The sequence below is a fragment of the Lolium rigidum genome, chromosome 6, assembly GCF_022539505.1.
Source record: "Lolium rigidum isolate FL_2022 chromosome 6, APGP_CSIRO_Lrig_0.1, whole genome shotgun sequence".
Taxonomy (NCBI): Eukaryota; Viridiplantae; Streptophyta; class Magnoliopsida; order Poales; family Poaceae; genus Lolium; species Lolium rigidum.
The window spans coordinates 157,366,385-157,374,993 of record NC_061513.1 but is presented as its reverse complement, the minus strand read 5'-3'; the positions used below and the strand labels follow the sequence as shown (position 1 = coordinate 157,374,993).

At 45.3% G+C, this 8,609-nt stretch overlaps 1 long non-coding RNA gene across 1 annotated transcript; it reads right to left on the bottom strand.

Moving 5' to 3' along the window:
• Positions 1–7,063: 7,063 nt before the first annotated feature.
• LOC124666594 lies at positions 7,064–8,310 on the bottom strand. Its single transcript, XR_006990941.1, has 4 exons — positions 8,087–8,310; positions 7,821–7,985; positions 7,590–7,717; positions 7,064–7,280 (listed from the first exon to the last, which is right to left on the bottom strand). It is a non-coding gene; the product is annotated as an uncharacterized LOC124666594 (long non-coding RNA).
• Positions 8,311–8,609: the final 299 nt, after the last annotated feature.

The following is an 8,609-nucleotide window of genomic DNA, read 5'->3' as shown; positions in this document are numbered from 1 at the left end:
TGCGGGGGAGGTTCGCGTGGACACGGCCGGGGGGTTCGAGTTCGTGCCGGCGGGCGGGCGCGGTGGGAGACGAAGAAGAAGGGAGACGGAGCGGGGAGGAGGAGGGAGGAGTTGGGGCCTAAATAGGTGGAGGCGGGCGGGCGAGTGCGTGGCGAGGAGGGACGCGTGGGGGAGAAGAGCGCAACATGGCGAAATTCTCATTGGGTTGCTTCGGCGGCATCTCATCTGGGTGGCGCGGGCGGCCTCGTGCGGATTGGGGGAACTTGGGAACTTGGGAGCCTTTCGGCGATTTGCTGTTCGTCTCCACAGGGCCTGTCGGATCGTTCGACGTAAAGTTGGATACAACTACACACGGATCATGAGGTGACCCCGTTCAACATCGCGACATCAGGACCTACTATCTGTTTCTTTTTTTTATGAAAGAAACACGCATTAAGATGTAGAAGCTCACAATTATGTACATATACAGTCATACAAACGAATGTAGGCACATCTTACCTCCATCAGAATGTCTCAAGAGACGGACTTCAAGAAACTGATTAGGTGGATGTTGAGATTAACGAAGTCATCACATGCGTCTTGTTGTCAATGAATACGTCGCCTCACATTGAAGAATACTCCAACTTCACGAGACACCGAAATGTTAAACATGCGATTTGAATTCTGATGAACTTGAGGTGTCACTGTTCTCCTAACCATCCAACCACACGTTGGTTCTCAACTAGGAGCTATCTTCAATTATGTTTCCAAACACATTCTCATGGCGGCCTCTAAATAAGGTTTCGGTTATACCACCAGGAGCGGCTTTGAGGCAATGGACATAAAGCGTTGCCCACGGGGAAACAATAAAGGAGTGCGCCACAAGCCAGCTACCCATCCTATTTCCCCCGCAACCTCGCCTCTTCTGTCCTCGAGGCCCCTTCCACCCCTGCCAAATCATAACCATTGGTTGCGTCGTCGCCATCGCCCTCTCGACGTTGATAGTTCACTGCCGCCTACACCACCCCTAGCCCGTTGCCCGCCGCCGCCTCGGCTACCCCTCCCACCGACCCTCTTGATTGGCGGTGACCTCGCACCTAGGCTTGCAAGCAAGTTGCTCGGTTGTTTGCCTCGGTAGGATTCACTGCTAGATTTTGCTTCTCTCACCGGTGTTCGGTAGGTTGGTTGATATGTTGTTTCATTCACAGGCTCACATGGGTAGCGACGGCGAGATGATGATGCATGCTTTCATGGAAAAGGAAGCCAATTCTATGGCTAGCGAAGATGAGCACGTGGCAATCCTTGCTTGTCTTCTACAAATGCAAGCGATCGAGCTCAACAATGTCGCTCCTAGTGGTGGAGGTTCGATGTTTGGGATAGGAAGAGTAAGGAAAGGCGGAGGATGGAGGGCCACGCCATGTTATATGCGCACTATTTTGCCGACCACCCAGCATGTACCTCAAAAGAGTTTCGTCCCCAGTTTAGGATGAACAAGGAGTTATTCATGAAGTTGGTGCACTTTGTGAGGGCGTACCATACCTACTCCGTGATGAAGAAATACGTTGTCGGTGTGCTTGCTTATCCTCACTTCAGAAATACACTATTTGCGATGAGGATGCTTGTATAAGAAGTCCCTGCCAATACACAATACAACTACATGTTGTGCATTCTCTATAAGGAGTTTGTAGATTTCTCTACCATGCACCAGCAGATTTGTCATGAAGTTGTTCATCATGAGCTGCAAAATGATCTGGTAGAGCACTTGTGGGCGCACAAAGGGGCCACCTCTGAAACTATTTTATTTGGATTGTATAAATTATTTTACTTCTATTTAATTATTGGGGAATCATTTTTATTTATCTTACGTGTTAAAAGTTTGAAAAATACCATAGGTTTGCAAAGAAAAAAATCAAAAATCTCTTTTGTGGCCTCTGTTTTGGGGGTGCAAAGATGACCGCGTATATAGTTCATGTCGGTGTCCCCATACGCTTGAATCAACGGTGTTGCCAGAACTATTGTGGGAAGGCACAACTAGAGATGCCTTAATTAATACTCGTAAATCTCACACAAGACGATAATCGTGTGTTGTTGTCACGAAGCATATCTTTTCCCGTGAAAAATGATGCGTGGAAAGTTTAAGGGCGCATTTCATAGGTCGTATGCCTTTGGCCCGCATCCGGCGATACGAAAATGGGTTGATTGGTTATCCGGGCACACTCCCTGTTGTGTCACACACGGTTCTTAAAGCACCTCCGGGCCAGGCTAGGGAGGAACGACCGAATCGACCCATTTCCAGCGAGCCACCCTCGTCTCGCCAAAAATTGAAAACACAACGTTCCCGGGAGCCACTGAGGGAGATGGTGCGAGCTCACGTGGAACGGCGAAAAGGCAACGGGACAATTTCGAGCACCTCCCGCAAAATTTTGCCACCATATTTAGGGGCGGCACTCTCGTCGCGAAATCCAAATCCCCCATCCCCCCTCCCCCTTCGAGCTCCTCCACCCTTCAAAATCCATCTACATGGCGAGAGCTTCCTCACCGGCCAGGTTCGCGAGGTTGGCAGCGGTGACCTGAGATGGCTTGTCGACTCCTTCCTTTGCCCTGAATCATCCGTTGGTTGTAAGCATCTTCGAGCCTGAGTCCATCTTAGATTTGCGGTACATGGGGGTAGATCTGATGGCTTCGATGGTAGGTCGTCTCTTCTCCCTCGAGTACGACAAAGCTAGTCTTGCCAGGTCCTCCATTGAACACTGCGACATTAATCTTGTCTTGGTCTATATCGAGCATGGAGATGGTGGTCCTGTAAGATTCTCCGGTGGAGTCTCCTTGTTCCTAGACCTTTGTGCTACATGTTGTTCATCTCGTTGTAAGAAACATGTGCTCTTTCATGTTCTAGCTAAGCTCTGTATGATTGTGTTAGAGGTTGTTCGTTAATGTACAATGCTTAACAATGTTCTCATAACGTATCGTACACGAACAACCTTGTTAGCTCCCCCGATCGGTCAACTCCTGTCAAAAACAATGGTATGTCCTCGATGAGCTCCCCCTTATGTAAATGATGAATCACGTATGAACACAAACCTTCAGTGGTTGACCGAGTTCTTCCTTAACCATTTGGTTAAGCTCGTGAAAAGCGGGATATGATTAACCCTGGCTTCAAAGAGGTATAAATGAAGAAGGTTGCCAATAATGTTCTTGACTTCACTCGGATCGCTATGAACACTCTTCATCTATACAACAACACCATGAAGTGGAGAAACATGTGGAGCCTCATAAAGCATAAAAACGGAAGGCAAGCTCAAATGGAGCGATGGATGACACTTTGCTTTGTGGTTGATGATGACGAGCAACTGAGGCAGCACCTGCATGTAATATAGTGTGGTATTGTTTTCCATTGAGTTTGTTCATACGTACATGTTCATCTACACTAACAAATTGTTCTTCTTAATCACAATGCTATCTGAGGCATATTGAGTTCACAAACAAGGCGATAGTCAACTATGATCAGATGAAGATAATCTTCACGCCCGAGATTGTTATCAAGTAGTAGCTCTACGAACCACAATTGCTGATGAAGGCACTCAAGTTCATTGCAATATGGCCCTTGTTTGGTAAAATACCGAATATCATCGCTTTTTTTTAGAATACATCGTCACTTTGTTGTTCATCATCGAGTCGATGTTGGTCATGATCTGATAAAGAGATAGTGTATATATTTTGGGAGATGGTCTCATGTCCTATCTAACCTCCATTAGATAGGACATAACTGGACCCGATCTACGGTTTGTAATATGATACACCTGTTCGAGGTGGTATATACTAACCCCTAGTATGTTAAACTACCGATGCATCACGACTCGTGATTCACGAGTTATAGTTGTTTTACTTGTGTTGTATCATCCATTAGGGTAACAGTGTGTTGCGTATTACCATCCCTTTTTGATAAGTAAATGTTGCAATATGGTCTTATTTATTTAGAAATGATGGGTAACCTCGCTACTTTAATGGAGAGGTTGCCATATTAGTCTCATGTGTGCAACTAAACAAGAACTGATTTGAGTGCAGAAATGAATGTGTGCATCCTACCAAACAAGAGCCAGAGTTTCCTCTCCAGTGTAGAAAATATCGCGACGAGCAACTAAACAGAACATCAAATCTAATCAGAATCGATCTTGTTTGCAATGAACTAGGACCCATAAAATCTACTCCTATAGAGCCCCAAAAAGTCTGAGTTTCACCTGCACAAGAAAACCATATCTCAGAACCACTCTCGTTCACATAAATACTAAATGAACGCAATGGCAGCAGTCACGGAAGCGTGTACCTAAATGACGCGATGATGCAACAATTTGTATGGGCCAAATTGGTTGTTGAGTAGCGTGGTAGGGCCGGGAAAGGAAACTGGTGCCAAAACTGCTTATAATTGTGGCGCGACAAATTCCAGGGAATCTTTGCAGGTTCTAGAGCTGGCTCGCTGCTGCTTTTGTTTGGTGGCTCTAGGCTGCGGCGGCGGTGAGACCCCCTTGGCCGCTGCCGTCCACGTCCGGCACGGTAGGGCCCGTGATTACGTGTCGCCGCGCCACGCGTTACAACCCAAGTGAACTTTGCTGCAGCTTGCATTGCAACGCGGCTGGCCGGCCTGGCCAGCTGCTCCAGCTGCCGTGCCGTTCGGTAAACCAGGACGCTCCAGGGGGCGTGCCAACGTGCTAATGTGCTAGAACCTCCAGGGACTGTCCTGGATTACTGATTCCTTGCCTAGAAAACCCGTAACAGTCTACCATTTTTAGTGCCAACTAGGAAGTTGGCGGCGCGGCGCACGCCGCGCCCTTGCTGTGGCTGCGCTGTCGTCAAATATCTTTCCTATTTGTCTTAGCATCAGAATTATAGAACACAATATCTTTCCTATTTGTCTTAGCATCAGAATTATAGAACACAATTGTAGGAGCTGCAACTTGCAGCTCCTTCTTCTACCTCGGGTTGCTTCTCACAACACACGCATGGACAAGATAGACAATCGTATTTGGCCTTGTGCTGCCTCTCCAGGGCCCAAGCTTTTCTCTCTTTATTATCTTGTCAACTAAACATGATGCTTACACTGCCTTAAATAGGCCACGCACACAACTAACCTGGCCTATATTCTAGTGCCACTAACTCACGAACGCCTTGATCTCTTCTTGCTCCTAGAATCTCTCTAGCTCCACAAGACTCGGACAGAACGCACGCACTAACTCCACACATGCAGACCTAATTCACCACTAACGCAAGAACCATTCACGCACCACGCCGCATCGCACAGCGCTTTGGCATCACACCTTGCCGCTTCTCACGGCCGCTGGCATCTCGCCTCCTTCGTGCTATGAACCTGTCCTACAACACCCTAAGCCACTAAGCTACATGCAGAATAAGAAACGCAAATGCAGATACAAAATCAAGATTAATCCTAACAGTCACTCCCTAATCTTGATTCTTCAATCTTGACGCAACTTCAAAGAGCAGTCAGCTCGTCGCCAACGTCATCGGCATCACACCGTCGTCTTGTCGCCGCAGCCTCACACCACCGCCGCCTCCTCGCGGCATCGAACCACGCCGGGCTGCTAGCGGCATCAGACCGGCAGCGAGCTCAACCTCGCTCCGCCGGCCTCCACTTCGCATGGAGTCAGCCGCCACCACCATCGTCGACTTCAGCGGCATCGCACCGCCGCCGCGTAGGTCTCCAGGATCTTCTCGCTCTGATACCACTTGTAGGAGCTGCAACTTGCAGCTCCTTCTTCTACCTCGGGTTGCTTCTCACAACACACGCATGGACAAGATAGACAATCGTATTTGGCCTTGTGCTGCCTCTCCAGGGCCCAAGCTTTTCTCTCTTTATTATCTTGTCAACTAAACATGATGCTTACACTGCCTTAAATAGGCCACGCACACAACTAACCTGGCCTATATTCTAGTGCCACTAACTCACGAATGCCTTGATCTCTTCTTGCTCCTAGAATCTCTCTAGCTCCACAAGACTCGGACAGAACGCACGCACTAACTCCACACATGCAGACCTAATTCACCACTAACGCAAGAACCATTCACGCACCACGCCGCATCGCACAGCGCTTTGGCATCACACCTTGCCGCTTCTCACGGCCGCTGGCATCTCGCCTCCTTCGTGCTATGAACCTGTCCTACAACACCCTAAGCCACTAAGCTACATGCAGAATAAGAAACGCAAATGCAGATACAAAATCAAGATTAATCCTAACAACAATCCTACGGGCAAGTACGACAATGGAAGTGTGGAACCATGCTGCTTCTAAATGCAGGCGGTACGGCATGATCACACATGAAGTCTAACACGGCAGTGTCATATACCATAAAAGTAAATGACCAGTTTTGTTTATGTTAGAAACATGAACAGAGTGTGATACCACGATTAGCTTGCCTGTTGAATAAAGATATTCGGCCAGGCTGGTATATAGAAACGTGATATAACGAAGACATTTGGTCGTAATAGATTTTCATCAGTAAATAAGCAACATGAAGTCAGTAAACTGGGCAGTAGGCTATCAAACAAACAGCGGAATGAGTAAACTGGGCAGCAGTCTGTCAAACAAACAGGCTATAATCTGTCAAACAAACAGTGGAATGAACCATAGATGAATGGTAAAACCACCATGGTTCGTAGCAAAATAAGCTGAAAATTAGCAAGGCTGTGAACAGTTACATTCATTACAAAAAGGTTTAGTCGAGGGTGTATGCCGATTGGTTAAGAGAAATTCGGTTCCGATGGCTGTATTGAGCTAATTTCCTTCCAAAGTGAACACTTCAATTTCAGCACATCGAGACCTTCTGCGTGTTTTCATATAATATAAGTGAAGCAAAATTGAAAAGGGAGGGCAGGTCAAAGTACACCCTAAGTGAACTGGTCACTACGGTTAGAGCTAACATAAGCATGCGTAAAGACCAATGGTGCCATGTAGCAGACTGATGGCAACAATAAAGAGACATCGCATAACCCAACACGATGTAGCAGTACATGGATGTAATCCAAAAAAAAAAATGTCTTTACTTGGTTGATGTTGTAGGAAGGTACCAAACCAAATATCTGCAGTCAACATCAGAGGATCTAATGCACAAAAGCATGTTTGTACTTCGTTGACTGTTGTTTTGAAGGTACTAAATATCTGCAGTTAACATCGGAGAAGACTTGGAGCGAATTTTCTGAACACACCCTGCACCTACAATGCAGATCAGATGATCAGGCCACGTCGTCTGTTTGTATTTGTATCGCTGTTCCACATCAACAAAGTGCAATCCTGAGGGAAGTAAAGGAATGCATTAGCTACACTCTAATGGAAATTTTAGAACTTCAAAGGGCACATATGATGACATTCTATGGTGTCTTAAAATCCTTTAATGCTTAAAAGATATTAAAAGTTCTGGAATTAGGGCCTACCAAATAACATCTATTCGTATGAAATCATCAAATTGTTTATAACAGTAAAGATCGGAAGCAAGTTTCTCCTTCAGAATAACTACCCAACTTTTTTTATCTAATGTCTGAAGAACCTGAAGCATTAAAAATGGAAAATAATTGTACAGATTTGTTGTCCTTGAACAGTTACCTTGTGACACCTACTTTTACATCATGGTTCTTTAACAGAATCGGGCATTTGTCATGCATGTTCGTCGGCATCATGGTCACCCAGGAAACTGTCTTCAAATTCCGTTCATACATTACAATGAAGGAAACCTAGGAGCCATCAATAATTGTAATAGTAGATCAGACATAATATTGTACATTATTAAGGGAGTATTTCAAATTTGGTAACATATGGCATGGGAAGGACACTCACATTCTTTAAGCTCAACCTCCTTGTTCATTGGCTCATTCTTGAGAAGGAACAGAAGTCCATCACCAATGTGGTTATTATGTACTCATACACTTCCTGGCCATGTGTTATTATTACCACATGTGTTATTATGTACTCATACACTCAAGTACTCAATCGTTCTGGCAGCTGCCAAAGGAGCAACAAAATATATGTGAATTATCACCAAAACTGAATTATGGCTATCATATTGTGTGTAAAATGTTACTGTATGATCAAATGATGCTTACCTTGATCCTCTTAGAGAGGGAGAATTCTGGGATTGTATGCTCTAGGGAGCTAAGCAAGCACAACACAACTGAATCAAGGAGAAGAACCAAAATACTGAGCAATAAGACTACCTTTCCTCTTAATTTGAAAAAGAACTAAGTAAGCACTGGCTGGGAACTGAAAGATAACTGAAAATAAGACAGTAACATACTGTAGCAGGCGAGAGAGATCTATAAACATTGAAATTGTTAAAACAAAACCCTAGCATATACATACTTCAGAGTGGGAGGCTTCCTGGAAGCGAGGTAAAAATAAAATACTCATACAACTAAATAAAAAGTGTGGCAAATTGTGCAAAACTGAGCAAGACAATAATGTCTATCCATTGGTTGCTAAAAATAACCAATAAGTTTTGCAGAGAGTGGAGCAAAACAAACACAAATACAGAAGAATTTATATTACTACATTTACTACCCTTGTATAGACTAATATAATAGAATGTACATCCATACCATTAACTCGTACCTTCCGTGTTTCGAGCAA